At 42.1% G+C, this 16,957-nt stretch overlaps 1 protein-coding gene across 3 annotated transcripts in view; it reads right to left on the bottom strand.

The window, feature by feature from the left end:
* Positions 1-16,957, bottom strand: part of TAF4 (TATA-box binding protein associated factor 4) — a 641,126-nt gene that overhangs the window by 509,840 nt on the left and 114,329 nt on the right. The gene's annotated exons all lie outside the window — the stretch shown is intronic.

The raw sequence follows: 16,957 nt of genomic DNA, 5'->3' as shown, positions 1-16,957 counted from the left end.
ATAAAGTCTAGCTACGAATCAAATGTTAAAACAGTATCCTGCTAATCACATATGCAGTTCAGAGTTTTCTTTAGCCTGTGAGCAGGTGTATCCCATTACAATTAAGGAGCCAAAATTCCTGTTGAGAAATATACTGTCACAATAATCAATCTATAATTAGATTAGGCTTATGAATAAATTTCCTTTCATCTGAAGCCTAAAATTTCTATCTTATGGAGTATCCAGACTTCTCAAATCATGACAATAAATCAACATACATATAACACTCCATCCTATTAAAAATGTTCAACAAAACATCAATTAAATTAATTTTTTAAACACCCTTACTGAATTATCACTTGAGACATATACGTTTACATAAAAGTAATCAAACCATATTAAAAACGTCACATTTACAAACATTGTAAATCACATATATCTTTCTATACCGTGTAAATAAAGCAACATTACATAAACTATTCAATTCTTGCCTTCTCTTAAACCTCATTCCTCCAAAAAAACATTTTTCTGTACTGGTCCAAAAATTCTAAAAATTTCCATTTTTTTCTATACAATTTACTCCTAACCTTTTTGAAAGATCCCACGTCCTATTCTTTTATCGCCGTTGCAATATTCATGACTTCAAGTACAGCTGGTTCACACTTTGATTTCCATTTTCCAATAACTACTTTTTGGCAGCCATCAGAATGAAACTTAAAAAGGCCTTATTAGCTGTAGCCAATTATCCTGTATCCCATCTAAAAAAATCATTTGTTTAGTCACACTCATTTGCCCACCCAGTATTCTTGATGGAGTACTCTGTGGGGAATTTTTAAAGTCTGCCAACTCATTACACTCTGAGAACATATGCTCCCAAGTTCCACTTGCTTCCCCATTACACCTACAACATTTGCCATCTACCCGAGGAAAAAGTCTTCAGCATCTGCTTGGGGTATATACAAGTATCCATGCAAACACTTCCAGGAAGAAATGCTAAAGCAGTCAATTGCACTACTGTCCATGACCTTAAACGGATATAAAGGCCTGTGTACAAGGGCTACTTACATGATATCTTCAATTCTTGCCTCTTGACCATTTCAACCTTAGTTACAGCTTGCCAAAGACAAACAAATGGTATCTCACAATTCAGGAATGCTAAAAAAACTTACGTTTTTTCTGGCAAGTTGTCATCTCAAAATCAGCCCACTTAATTACATACAGTCTGTAGTCATCATGAACCACTTTACCTAGTAAAACCATTTCTGTCTTCTAGCACAAGAATTAGCCATTGCACCTAATTGTGCTGCACTACAAATTTGTAGGTTCATGGATTAGTTCATAACTTTCATTTCTAAACTGACAATTGCTGACTCCAGTCCACAAGCCTTACTGACAGCCTCCTGAAGATGGCCAAGTTTGGGGGTAAGGAACTGAAATCCTTCTATTTTTGAGTCAAAAGCATATGTTTGTTAGTAAAGCCTGTCTGCAGCGGCTATGAAGCTGAACCAACATCAGTCACTAGCACTGTAACAGGTTGCATAACTCTAGGTGACATAACATTTCTAGTGTGTTACCTGCTCACCTCAAAAGCTGCAGTCATTCCTGCCCCTTAACTGTTGTGTCATGAGCTTTCACCTCTGGAACTATACAAAGTCCAGCCCCTCTCATGAGCCATCGACTCATCTGTAATCTCAACATGCACATAAAACTTATCAGATAAAAGCAGAGCAATCCAAATTCACCTTGTAGTCCAAAACAGCAGATTATCGAGTGGCATTTTCAGCACCTGCTTTATATCCGTAACAAAAGCTCATCTTTTCCTTCATTTCTTTTTCACTTCTTGCAGAAAGTAAGCTCAAGTTTGCTGTAAGCTGGCACATTAATTCAGAAGAGAAAGATTATTTAAAAAGGATGTAATTGCTTTTATATTTCACTCTAAAAGTTTAACAGAGCTGTACAGTGCAGAAATAAGTGTAAAACTACAGAAACAGTAAATATATAATAATGCTAACAAACTGAGACCACCAAACACAAATATCCTTGGACAATGACCTAGCATAACAGCCACATGGTCCCTGATGAGACTACAGCATCACCTATGCCACTATTTTATAACAGTACACACTGCTAACATTGCATAACTTGTTCTTTCTTCTCACTTCCCTATCCCCAGATGTAACTTCTGTAGCCTCTCAAACATTCGTCTGCTCAGCTGACTGGAAACCATGTTTTTTTTCAGCTCTCAACATCAAGCTCTGGATATAAAGTACAATTGTGTACACTTACCATAAATGTAAATGTTCGAGTGTATTCACTGTTGCAGTTATCACTGTAGGGTTTTCTGGCTGCAGGTAGCCCTCAGCCATAGTGTACCAGAGTCTTGGGATTTCTGCATTGGATGCTGTCACTTCTTCCATGACGTCAGGTCGTCAGGGCTATAAAACATGCAGCCGATGCCATTACATCAGTTTTTCTTGCCCCAGATGTCAGGTGCCCCCAAACAGGAAGAGGTTATATGGTGTGGAACACCCCCAGCAAAAAGCAAATACACATAGTATAAGATATGCCAAACCAAAAAGGATAGGTGAAAGCAAGGACAATCAGGGGGCTGGGAGGGAGGGTAACCAGGACTGCAACAATGAATACACTCGAACATCTACATTTATGGCAAGTGTACACAACTGTACTATGTTCTTCGCGTTTCACTGTTGCAATCATTACATTTGGGTTGATTCCCAAAGCTAAGGAAGGGTGGAGGTAGATTAAGAAGCATTAGGCCTGGCAATCAGGCCCTATAAGACTGCTGTGGCAAATCCAGCTCTGGATTTAGAAAAGATAGGCAAGTGGTTATGCTTGGTGAAAGTGTGTACAGAGCTCCAGGTTGCAGCTTCCAGGATGTCTCCGGTAGGGAATGCTCTGAGAAATGCAGTAGAGGTAGATGTAGCCCTAGTGGAATGTGTTCTTATCCCCTGTGGGATAGGTTTTCCATGGTGCTTGTAGCAGAAATGGATGCAGTGTGCTATCCATTTAGATATGGTTTGCTTTGAAATGGCCTTCCCCTCTGCCCCCACAGCAAAGCTGACTAGCAGCTGGTCAGATTTTCTGAAATCTAAGCTGTCTGCACGTCTAGAGAATGCAGTATCCTTTCCTCTTTATTTTGAGGATTAGGGAAAAAAGTAGGCAAATGAATGGACTGGTTTAAAGCCACACTAGACACCATCTTGGGCATAAAAGATGGGTTAGTCCTGAGGGGAACCCTGTCCACATGGAAGATAATGAAGGGTTCCACTGCCATAAGGGCCTGCAGTTCAGACAGTCTTCTTGCTGAAGTGATGGCTAGAAGTAAAGCTGTTTTCCATGAGAGGAATTTCAATGCTGCTGCTGCAGCAGCAGCTGGTTCAAAGGGGGGAAGTGTAAGTTTTTCCAGTAAAAAGTTAAGGTCCCAGGCTGGAGTGGGAGCTCTCCTGGGGGGGGGGGGTCTTAATTTTTTGGCCCCTCTAAGGAACTGTTTTACCAGAGGATGAGAGAAGAGGGGTGGCTCAGTATTATAATGAGCTGAGATGGCAGAGGCATGAATCTTATCTGAAGAGAAGGATAGGCCCTTGTGGAGCATTTCTGTTAAATAATCTAGTATATGAAGTAAGATGGGCACAGTTGTGCCCATCCCTTGAGACTGGCTCCAGGAACAGTATCTTTTCCACTTTTCTGAATATGATTTTCTAGTACTAGGCCTCCTTGCCTCAAGAATGACATCCAGCACCTGCTTACTGAGGGTTGCTAGAGGTGAGTTCAGGGGATTAGCCAGCCTGCAAAGTTCAGGGTCGGAAGCTGAGGGTGCAGAATTTGGCCCCCCTGCTGGGACAGCAGGGAAAGGGTCTGAAGCAGGTGCCATGGTTGTAGCACTGTCAGACTGCGCAAAAGAGGATACCAGTGCTGGCGTGGCCGGTCTGGTGCAATCAGGATTGTCCTTGGCTTGTCCTGTTTGATATTTAGTAGAACCTTTGAGAGGAGAGGCAGAGGGGAAAGGCATAGACTGACAGGCTTTCCCAGGAAAAGGACAGGGCATCCACCTTCCAAGCTTGGCTGTGGGGATTTCTGGTGCAGTATTTGTTCAACTGATAGTTCTGTTTCCATTCGTGTGGGTCCATGAGATTTCTGCTTGTCGTCTGCCAGTGAATTTAGTTTGCCTGGCAGGAATTGAGCTTGTAGGTGCACTTGATAGCTCAAGGCTGTGTTGCACAGAGCCATGGCTAGTCTGCAGAGTTGGTAAGAATGTGTTACCTCCTGCTTGTTTATGTACTACATCACTGTGGTGTTGTCTGTCTTTACCAATAGTTCTCCTGGAAGAATAAGGTCTTTGAAGGCTGTCAGAGCATTCTGTAGAGCTAACATTTCTTTTTGATTGATATGCAAGTGCATCTGCTTTGGGTTCCATTTGCCCTGAATGCACTGTCCTGCCATGTCAGCTCCCCATGCATAGTCTGATGCGTCTGTTGTTAGGGTTTTGGCGGCAGGGGGTAGAGTGAAAGAGAGTCCCTTGTTGTGGTTGCAGGCCTCTGCCCATCAAAGGAACTCTGCCCTTAGACACGGAATGATAGGAATTATTGTTTCCAGATTCTGAGAATGTTGACACCATAGACTTTTTAGATACCACTGAAGTTTCCTCATATGCAGTCTTGCATATGGAATTAACAGAATGCAAAAGGCCATGAACCCCAGAGCTTGCAGTACTTTCCTTGCAGATAGCTGGGTTTTTGTGGCCAGAAGACTGAAGCAAGTTGTCAAATAAATTTGTTTCTCTGGAGTGAGGAATGCCATCGGGGAAGTTGTGTTCAAGCTTGCTACCACGAATACAATCTGTTGGCAGGGTACTACGTGGGATTTCTTTTTGTTGATGGTATACCCCAGTGAAGTTAGAAGTCTCTTTACAAATGCCAGGTGCTGTAGTAGCAAGTCCTGACTTTCCACCTGAATCAGGCAATCATCCAAGTATGGGTAAATCTGAATACTTCTCTGCCTGCAAAAAGCAATGGCTGGAGCTAGGCACTTTGTGAATACCCTGGGCGCAGTAGATAAGCAAAAGGGAAGTGCAGAGAACTGATCGTGTATACAGCCTGCCCTGAAATGAAGGTATTTCCTGCAAGATTCCCTTATGGGGATGTGCAGGTAAGCTTCTTTTAAGTCTAGAGTTGCCAGCCAGGCATCCTTGGCTAGCACAGGAAGCAGCTGTTGGAGAGTTAGCATTTTGAATTTTGGAACCACCAGAAAGGTGCTGAGAAGAGATAAATCCAGGATAGGACACCAGGAGGTTTTTTTTCTGGGAACTAGGAACAGTCTTGAATAAAAGCCTTGTCCCCTTTTTTCTGCTGGGACAGGTTGCATAGCCTTGATGCTGAGGAGAGAAAGTACTTGCTTTTGGGCCTCCGCCCACTGGTTTGGGTGGAGGTCTGGCCATCCACTTAGGGTTGGGAGTGAGTGGAAGTGGAATCTGTATCCTAGTGAAACAATGTTTAAAACCCATTTGTCTTGGGTAATGTATTCCCAGTTTTTTGCATGCAGGGCGAGTTTTCCTCCTAATGGTGCAAGTACTTGAGTAAGTCGTGGGGGAGTTGAGGATAAGTCATTGTACAAGTTTACCATGGGGGGGTGGCTTACTACTCCCTGTTTTGGACGTGGGAGCACCACACTGCTTAGATCTGTGCATAACCTGAGACTGAAGTCTTGGGGGTCTGCTGCCCCTGGGTTTGGGCTTAGGCCTGGAAGGGACTGGAAAGGACCAGTTCTTCGAAAGTCAATGCCTACTGAATCTAGGTGGTTGTACTTGTAAGAAATCTTTAACAGTTTGCATAGATTTAGCTTTCTCCTCCATCCTTTTGAGAACTTCTTCTGCTTTATTGCCAAATAGGCACTCTTGGTTTAAGGCTGCATCCAGTAATTTTGCTTTGACATGATCTGGCAAGTTTTGTTCCTTAAGCCAAGCATGCCTTCTAAGAACAGACCCAGTAACAGCAGAACTACAAGATGCTTCTAAAGCATCAAAACCACACTGCAAAGTATGTTTACCAACTTGGCCAACAGAATGCATTAACTCTTGTAAATCTTTGTGATCTGCATGGTCAGGAATCAACATCATTTTCTGTTTAATTAGCCCCATAATATGCTGCTGATACTTTAACATATGAAATTGGCAATTTAAAGCCCTAATGGTCAGACTAGTAGAGGTGTATAGCTTCTTACCCCATCTGTCTAAAGCCCTAGAATCCCTGTCAAAAGGGGTACGATTCTTGGCAGTAGTAGCCTTAATGCCATTTGGTCCTTGGGAAATGGTCTCTAGATCCGCAGTAGGTTTCTCTAAAAGGAATTTGTGAGAGTCAGGTACTCTATAGTACCTGTCAGGCTTCCTGGGAGCTGGAGGCAAAGTATCCGGGATAAGGCTGGATTCCAAGAAAACATCATCTACAATCTCCAGAACAGGAGGGATAGCTAGAGACCTGTGCTGAGGCAGGTTTAAAAATTCCCCGAGTCTTTTTGGACTGAGAGTAGTCCTGGCTTTCCCAACGGAAATGCTCCCTAAAGGTATGCAGGGTTTCACCAAAAGAAAAATCTTCTGGAGGAGAAGCAGAGGGAATGGAATCCTCTGCATCAGAATCCTCATAGGTAGATAAGGGTATGTCCTGGTAGTCAGAAGGAACAGTGATATCAGATTCCTGATCAGAAGAATCAGAAGGAAAATCAGTTCTAGGTCTCTTTGAGGGGGAAGGCTGGCTTCCCCTAATTAAGATAATAAGGTCTTCAGCCATTCTAATCATTTGTTTTTGAGGCCTGTGGGCCTGAGAATGCACTTTGGTCGTCTGTTTCCTAAGCATAGTGCGAACTTTAGGCCTGAGAAATTCAGCATTTTTGGCTTGAAATGAAGTTGTCGGTTTAATATGAAAATCGGTAGGCCTGAATACATCCTCAGAAGCCAGTGCCCGCACAGCGGCTCTGGACCCATCCAAGGTAGAGACATCCGCAGGTTCCATAGTCGAAGAAGCATCTTGCGGCATACCAGACTCTGAATGGGTCTCAGTGGAGGCCTGCGAATCTGTAAAAACGGGTATCAGGTACTGCGAAAACACCTCACTGAGTACCAGCAGACTGGCGACTAGCTTAACGGTAGCGTTGTCAGCAGTTTTGGACCTATGCGGTCAGTCTTTATCCTTACTTTTTTTTTCAGAAAATCAGTAGTCAGATGGCTTACCGACGCCATTTCGGAGTACGGAGATCGAGAGCGAAAGTATTTAGCTACAAAAATTGCCTGATGACGGATAGTTCGGGCGTTGAACAAGGCACAAAACCGACAGCGAGGGACGTCGTGGTCTGGGCCTAAACATGTGAGGCAGTAAGAAGGACAATCTCTATGAGGTATTTGCTTTCCACAGCCAAGACAATTATTAATTTTTTCTGACATCGGTTAGAGCAAGAAAAAAGGATCCCTAACAGGGTACTTATCTTTTAGATGACTTCAGGTCTGAAACTCGAAAATGAAAATTTCAGGAGTCGGCCGACTGGCACTTGTGAACTGCTTCTGCTTCAGGCACCGCACAGCAAGAAAGACTGATGTAATGGCGTTGGCTGCATGTTTTATACCCCTGACGACCTGACATTATGGAAGAAGTGACAGCATCTGACACAGAAATACCAAGACTCTGGTATTCAGGCCGGCTGAGGGCTACCTGCAGGCAGATAACCCAAATGTGATGGCTGCAACAGTGAAACATGAAGAACATCTTATTATCCCTTGAAAGAGAAACAAGACTGCATTTCTTTCCTTACTGATGATTTTTACTAAGGCCATCTTTTCATTAGAACATCTTTCAGTAGTCACAACCCCTAGTCCCTATCGGTACAACTCTTCTTCCGGTTCAGAAAGAGTAACAATGTCAAAGAACTACTGCTGTTGTTAATGGGGGTGCTACTTAGTCTAAAACTCAGTGGTCAACAGTCATTCACCACATTCCATCAGGCCTCCTCAATGGCCACACCAAGTTGTTGTAAGGGCTCACCCACTGACTGCAAAATGCACTTTCATAATAATTCCCTGAATAGTTTTGGAAATGTCTTTGCGTTCCCATGCAAGATAAAAGTTTTAGGTTCATGACACACTCCAGTGGTGGCATATACAGTGGCTTCCACATTGCATTACTGCAAAGTGCGTTTTTAACATGCTGCCAGAGCAGTGCCATATCCCAAACCACAAAAGTCCATTGGTGTGTCCATTACCCTACCACCTACAGTGCACCCTTCTCTAAAGTATGTTCATTCTATCCCCAAAAGCTATTATAGTCTACTCTTTACATCTATTGTTTTTGACCTTTTGTAGCAGTCTATTTATACACGTTGCCCTCATAGCCTTTTTATTTTATTTATTTATTTTGACATTTGTTTACCAGGTTAGTCCAACTGGGCAGATGCCTTTTTCAGCGGAGACCTGAGGAGAACAGCTCCAAAACCAAAGTGTAAAAAGTTAAACATAGTATAAAAAGTTAAACAAGCATAATAAGTACAATGGTAATAAGATACAATGCAACAGTAATTACATACAATGTAACAGTAATCATATACAGTGCAACAGTAATCACATACAGTGTAACAGTAATCACATACAGTGTAACAGCAATCACATACAATGTAACAGTAATCACATACAGTGTAACAGTAATCACACACAGTTTTCTTCCACAAGACAGCCACAGTGATAATATAATACAGTAGAACAGTATCCATTGTTCACTTTCATCTTATGCACAGTCACAGTACATATCATACAGATGTGAGGCACGAGTAGACTTAGGAGTAGATTACAATACTGTGGGAACAGAGGTTATACAGTAAAGCCTGGTTTATGGAACAAAAGAAAATAGGGGAACGAGCAGAAAAAAGACTGATAGAAAGGAAAAATGTTAGTCAAGGTGGAACAGACAGATGCATTAAGCAAGGACTTACTCAATGGATGCAGAATGCACATTCATAACAACTTCTGAATAGTTTTTTTTTTTTTTGTATTTCCTGCAAAACTGTCCATTTCAGCTTCCGCATCTACTAGTATGACTGCAGGTTGTGTACTTTTCCCAAAGAAAAATTGTTAAGAGGCATACAGTAGCTCAGATATAATAGTTTTCACTGTGCCTCTAGCAACTGGGAGCCTATTTCCCATCAAAAATTCCTTTCTTGGGGATTCTTTATCTTGGCTTGGTTATTTCTACACAAGATCTTTCATCACGAAAATTTCCCTGAATCAGAGTACAATCTATTCCCATTTGCTTATACCTCCCATGTTCTCCTTACTTGAGTAGTACCTCCACCTCTATCATCCCCATACGTTCTTTCTGCAGGGGGCTTTCCCTTCCTTTCCTCCTTTTTTCATTTCTCATACAACTCACCTGCATTTATTCTGTCCATTTTGTCTGTATTTCCAATTATACTAATGCAAAAATCATTCATTTCATATTTACTGACCATCAACACATATGCTCATCTGGTCTTACCTGTACTACTTCTTTCTGGTTTTCCTAGCTGGATCATAGTTTGCACTATTTCACATACTTGCTGCCCTATCAATCCTCCCATGGCAGATATAGACTGTTTCTTAAACCAGGTTGGTGCGCTTTTGATCAGATAAATTAATTCAGGCTCAATAAGAAACTGAAACTCAGTTTCTATTGCTTTTAAGAAAGCTGTCTTTTCTAAGTGCTAATGAATAAATGTCTGCTATCATAGCCACTTCTTATAAATCAATGAAATAAGGTACAGTTGTAACCCACTTACAATAATTCTGGATGTTAAAAGTAGATAAATGTTGCAGTATTCTTGGGTCTTCCTTGCAATGCAAAAGCCCATAACCAGCCTAATTTCCAGAGTCTCTGCATTATCCTTAGCCAACAGACGTCCACAGACCAGCATCAGGACATCAGGGTATAAGAAGGCCAACTGTCAGCACCATCTTCAGGTCTTTCTAAGCAACTGACAGTCTGATGCCTGAAAACAGCACAACCTTCCCAGCTGTCTGAATGAGTGAGGAGGAAGAGAATAATGGGAAGCAGAGAGGCGATGATTGAGAAACGAAGACTACCTGCCGAGAACTCCTCTACCCTTTGAGCCCAGCAAGGGGGAGAAAAATGGTCGGCAGACAGAAGAGGCAGAGGATGGGTGCATGTACTGCAGCACTGATCTACTCAAACATCTACAGTTATGGTAAGTGGGACACAACTGTACTATTTTCTTCGTAGTCAGTGTTGCAGTACTTGATTATTAGGAGGACTCCCAAAGCCAACCGATAGGTGGTTGGTCATCTGTATGACCTTAACAAATAAGGTTTTGCTGGAGGGCAATTACAAAACCTGCTCTAGCCCTGGAGGTTTGGCCTAGGTTATAGTGTTTTGTAAAGGTATGCATGGTGTGCATGGTGTTCCATGTAGCTGACTTTAGGATGGCCTGGGTAAAGCCTCCTTTCAGAAAAGCAGTGGTAGTTGCCCCATACCTGGTAGAGTGGGGTATAATATGCCCAGGGAGAATTTTTCCATGGTGGGAGTAACAGAGCTTAATGCAGCTGGCTTTCCTTTTGTAAACAGTTGGTTTGCTTTTAGACAGACATGCCGTGCTTACCCTCTACGAAAGCCATCAGTAATTCCTCAGCTCTATTAGGGATTTTTGACCTATCTAGTTAGTAGCTGATTTACCTGTGTACACCCAGGGAAAAAAGAACTTGTTCTACCTGGTTCTGTGTATTTATGTAGAAGACTGGCAGGTGGACAGCCTAGCTTAGGACAAGTTCTGATACCACCTTAGGTATAAAAGATGGGTTTGTTCTAAGGGTTACTCTATCCCTATGAAAAAAACAGTGAAGGCTATTTAAACTTGAGGTCTTGTAGGTCTGAGATCCTCCTTCCTGATGTGACAGCTTTAAGAAAAAAGTGGTCTTCCATGTAAGGATCATTACAGAGGTAGTGGCAGCAAGTTCAAAGGGGGGCAAGGTGAGTTTCTCTAGCACATACTTTACATCCCAGGCAGGAATATGGTTGCTTCTGGGTGGTCTCAAGTGAACTACCTTTTTTTAGGAAAAGCTTCATGTAGGGGTGCAATAAGATAGGTGGAGTACTGTGCAGGCAAGCTGAAATGGCATACACGTGTACTTTAATACTGGTTATAAAAGTTCCTGTCTTAACATGCCTGAAAGGTACTTCCAAGACTTATTTGATGTCTGCCTGAGAAGGGTTGGGGTCTTACTGTGACACCAAATGGAAAATCTCTTCAATTCTGACAGGTATGTTTTTCTGGTACTGAGTTTCCTTGCCTCCTTTAGAATGGAAAGCATGTTCTTTGGACAGGAAGCATTCCTTGGTGTGAAAACTTAGTCCTCCAGGCTGCTAGCCTGAATGCGGCTAGGTGAGGATAGAAGGCAGATCCCTTAGCTTGGCTGAGGAGATCTACTTCCTGTGATAGGGTGCAGAATCTCCCCTTACTAAGAGTCAACAGAAAGGAGAATCAGTGTTGCCTCTACAGAAGAGGGTCACTACAATCATGCTGGGTCTGTCCAGCCCTGACTATTCTGGACCCTGGGATCAGAGTCAAGGGTGGAAATGCATGCAGGAGCAAGTTTGTTCATGTGAGTGAGAAAGCATCTATTTTACAAGTCCCAGTCTGTTCTGTTCTGTTCTGGAGCAGAACTTCTGTACTTACATGTTCTGGTGAGAAGCAAACAGTTCTGTTGAGGAGGCTGCCCACTGCAGAGTTAAATCCAGGAACACCTCTCTCATCATCATTTATTTGTCAAGGGTATAGAGGATACCAGTTTAGAGAGTCGGCCAGGGTATTGTTCTGACTCAAAAAATAAGATGCTATATGAGAGCAAGTCCAAGTTCTTGACTCAGCATCCACATTTTCCTCATGAAGCAGAACAAGGGATAATTCAGGATATCCCCTTACTTGTTTATATGCCACATCACTGTGGCATTGTCTGTCCAAATCTACAAGATCTATGGGCATAAACTCTGCTCAAAAGCCTTTTATGGCCAATTAGACTGCTAGTATCAACTTCTGATTTTAAGTACAATTTTCTCTGCTGTGGTGACCAGATGGTCTGCAGTTTCACAGAACTTAATTGAGCCCCCCCCCCCCCCAAGCTATGTCTGGTGGGCTTGTCTGCTTCTGATAAAGGGAAAATTTCCCCTGGGTTCTGCAGTATGGTGTTCTTCCACCACAGGAGCTCCTTCTTCAAGCATGGAAGGAGAGGTAATACAGTATCATGGAGTGTGAATGCTGTTCAAAGCATTTTTTTGGAAATCAAAGTTTTCTCATGTGTATCTTGGCAAGTAGGATTATTAGAATGCAGGATGACATATAACCCAGAATCCTCAGAAATTCCCTTGCTGAGATGTGCTGCTTTGAAAAAAAGACTGTTCAGGTGGCTTGTCAGGAAAGATCTCTTATCCTGGGGAATGAAGACGTTCTGATGGGCCAAATCTATGAAGACTCCCAGAAAAAGGACACTTCTTTGAGGAAGAGTTTGTGACTTTTGAACATTTAAGGTGAGACCTATATTCTGAACGCAGTCTACAGTGATCTGCAAGGCATCTAGTGTCTTTCTTGTGGGATTTTCCATGAATGCATAGTCATCTAAGTACGGATAAATATGAACTCCCAGAGTTCTGCAATGTGCTATCAAAGAAGCAAAAGCATTTTTGTAAAAACTCTGGGAACAGTGAACAGACCAAATGGTAAAGTACAAAACTGGAACTGACAGCCTATTGCTATAAACCATAGGTATCTTCTGCGACTGTCTGGAATCGGGACATGGAGGAAAGTCTCTCAAGCCTAGAGTAACTATAAAGGCATCTTGGAAGATCATGAGAAGTACTTTTTGCAAAATAAGCATTTTGGACTTTGGAATATTTTGAAACTTGTTTAGTTTTGAAAGGTCCAAGATGGGCCTCCAGGTGCCCTCCTTTCTTGGAGCTAGAAAGATCCTTGAGTAGAGATCTTTTCCCTCTTGACCTGGAAGAAAAGGCTGAATTGATCCTTGCTGAAATATTCCCAGAGGAGAGATGGTAAGAGACTTTCCTGTTCTTTTGGTATTTTGGAATGCCCAAGGAAGATGGTATTTCTCTGAACTGGATGCAGTAACCCCTTTCTACCATGTTGAGCATCCACTGGTCTCTGGTGATGGTTTTCCACTAATTTAGGAAGAGCCTTCCAACCAGAGGTTTGGAGGGGAGGGTGGGGTAGGGGAACAGGAGCTTTGGGTTGAACACAGTCACAGTTGGTCTCTGTGCTGGGTAGGCTCAGATCCCTGTTCTGTGCAATTGTTCTTGTTGCTACCTCCTAGACTGGGTCTCTTGCCATAGGGAGGCCTCCCCTTGTCTGGTCTATGGGGAAAGGCTAAGGTTTTGAGGGTAACTCCTATACTTTGTTGTCAGACACAGACAGAATTCCCTGACAGTTTTAATTTGCTTTCCTTTCTTATGCAGCTTCTCAAAAACCTGTTCAGCTGGTGGTTTGAAAAGGAATTCTTTGTCTAGTGGAGCATCCAGTAATTCTGAGACATGCATGTCTGTGGATGACCGAACTTGCAGCAGCAGCTTTGCATGACACATCTAAGGAGTCACAGCCACACTTTAGGGAGTGTCTGGAAACATGTAAAGCTTCTTTTGCTGTCTTCTGAATTTCCTTTGATAAGATTCTAGCTGCAACAGAATCCACCTTAGGTAGAATTTTGTCCAGGAGGGATTCATGGTATTTTAGCATAAAGAACTGGCAATTCAATGCTCTCACTGCAAGGATGTCAGAGGTATACACCTTTTTCTCACCAATCTAATACTTTACTTTTCTTATCATTAGGGAAAGTACATCTAGTTGGTCCATTAGGTACACTTTTTGTGGATTCAGTAGAGACTACTGAGAGGTCAGCCCAGGGATTTTTGTAAAAGGTGCTCATGAGATTCAAGTCCTCTGTGAAACCTGATTCCTAGCAGCAGGTGGTAAAGAATCAGGATGAAAAGTAATGCCCTCAAAGATGTCATTCAGTACTATGTGTACAAGAGGAATAGCCAGTGCCTTGGGAAAAGGCAAACTTAGCAGCTCTTTGTAATGGGTCAGAGCTTGTGAGAACTTTCTGCTTTCTCAGTTGAAAGCCTCCTTCATTCTATGAAGGATATCTATCCATGAAAGAAATGTGTGGTGGCAGGTACCCACCGTAGGAAAACTCCTCCTCATCTTCAGAGTCTGAGGAATCTGGATCTTTCTAAAAGGCTACATCTTTGGTCCTTTTGGATGGGGAAGCTTCAGCAGCAGAAATGTGGGAGGGTTCTCTGGATTTCATGAAAGCCAAGATTTCCTGTACTATCTTTAGAAGGTCTTGGTCTTCAGCCTGTAAAGTGTGTGAAAGCAGGGGTGAAGAAAAGGAAGTGGTTTGCTTTGGTTTTGGTGTCCATTTAGAAGGGATAACCTGAGATTGCGGTGGTGTGACCATGACTTTGGTTAAGGTTTCAGTAGCCAAGGCAGAAAGAATGCCTTCCCTGAGACCCACAGCTCGAATGTCGGAAACTGAACTCTGCTGAATGACCTCAGATCTGAATGACATATGTGTTGTGCTAACAGAGGTAGACAGGCCAGAAATCATGCTGGCCTCGGGCCTAAGAGTCCCTAGACCAAGGGGCTGTAAAGACATCTCACCTGGGTCATTGGTCAACTTGGAGACTAGAGCTGTAGATTTCTTGGAAATGCCAGAGTCCTCAGTCTTTTTGTCTTCCCATTTCTTGTGAAGGACACTAGCAGAAGCTGGTATTTGCAAAAGACCTGAAGAAGCAGGGTCTATGTTAAAACAACGAACGGAATAAATTTTGAACGCTCCGATGAATGAAAACGCATATGATCGACATTGATACTGAGAGATCATGGTACAGTGAAGATCGGAAAATTTACCCTTTCCTCACTGTAGAGCGATCTCGGAGTTGGAATATATTTTTAAGGGGAGGGGGTGCAGCCCCCCACAATAGCGATATTGATCATATGAGTTTTTGATTATCGGAGTGTTCAAAATTTATTCCGTTCGTTGTTTTAACATAGACCCAAGAAGCAGTGGGTTGTGAAGCCAGCAGAGAAACCAAAGAAGAGGACTCCATATGGGCGGCTAATACCTTAGCCCTATGTTTGAGAGGTTTTCCACAGAATTTTGTGCAGTCAGAACAACTAGAGACGTGCTGAGGCTTCAAGCAGAACAGACAAAACAATTGATAAATCTTTATGTGGGATTTGCTTCCCACATTTCAAGCAACTGTTTAACTTTTTAAACATTAATGAATAGAGAAAAATCCCCAATGGGTATTTACCTGGTAGATGGAGACACTCTGGAAAAATAAACTGACCTGACGACGAGCATTTTGGACACACGTGAAGCCCACTGGAATGCATGGCTAGAAAAAACTGAAGAGGGTGCCGATGGACGCCATTCTTGTACCTTGATGTCCAGACTTTGGTCTTCGCACATCCACTGGCTAAGGATAATCTAAAGACTCTGGAAATTGGGCCAGTCACAGGCTTCTGCATGGCAGGAAGACCCAAGAATCAGTACTGCAACACTGACTATGAAGAAAATCTACGCAGTTATTTTAAGTGTTACATGTACCAGCATCAACACTAGCATCTGGCCACACAACTAGAAAGTAGAGGCTAGCCAACTAATCAATGACTGCACCACAGTGCTAATGGACTGACACCATTCAAGAGCTGGTTATGTCACAGATGAACAGCTCATTCATTCTGGCACCTTAATATTTATAGTCATTAGCCTTGGTCTTAAGCTCTGCATCTCCAAAGCATTGGCAAAGAATCTATTCTGGACTGAAGAGTTGAGAAAATGGGTGAAACATGGCATGTCTACAGCTAACAGGGTTTGGCTTTATTGGTCTGAATGCACTAAAGACCTAAAAGGTTTGCTGTCTGTGTGACCCCAGACACACAGCTATACAATATATAGACATACGTATAGACACACACACATATATATATATATATATATATATATATATATATATATATATATATATATATATATATATATATATATTATACACACTTTTTTTTTACACACACACACACACACACACACACACCTATATATTATACTATATCTTACACACACACACACATCCTCACCCCACCCGTCCATGGTGACAGGTGTGCTGGAAGTGACACTAGTACACTAATGGCCCTGTTCTCCTTCCAGTTACTTGCTACATGTTCCTTTCTCCACTATAGCTGTTAAAATAGTTTTAAAAAGTTATTATTTTCTTTACACTTGCATTTTTTGCATATTCAAGGCTGAAAATTGGGAAACACGCAAATATGTATGTATCTCTTTTTTTTTTTTTTACTCCTTCTGCAGTTTGTATGGAGTTACATGTATTGGTAACATATCTAAATACGATTGTAGATTCTTTTTTACAAGAACCATTGCTCCACATACTATTGGAACTGTCTGGGTATTTTTCTTCCACACTGCACTTGTTTCTGCCTGCAAATCTTGATATTTTATGACACTGTGTCTCTCTGTATGCAAGACATTGTAGTCACTGGGTGTAGCGATTTCAATGGTCAATGCTACTTTTGTCTTCTTTTCATGGACCACTGCATCTGGTTTTATCGCATCTATCTTTTGAACTGTTGGTACTGGGTGATCCCATGTGATGTAGACTTCATCATTTTCTATGATGCTTCGTGGTTCATGTTTCCAGTATTTTTCAGCCACTTCAGTATCATAATATTTGCACAATCCCCAGTGGAACAGTCTTGCCACATTATTATGCCTTTCAGTATACAGTCCTTCTGCCACTACTATGTCACAACCAGCAACAAGATGTGCGACTGTTTCCAATTCTGTTTACAAAACTTATATTTGTTAGTTTCTCCCACATATTCAGTGGACTTTGTAAACTAACATGTA

Source organism: Protopterus annectens, chromosome 12.part0 (assembly GCF_019279795.1).
Source record: "Protopterus annectens isolate FY-2018-M chromosome 12.part0, PAN1.0, whole genome shotgun sequence".
NCBI lineage: Eukaryota > Metazoa > Chordata > Ceratodontiformes > Protopteridae > Protopterus > Protopterus annectens.
This window is presented reverse-complemented; position numbering and strand designations above follow the sequence as displayed.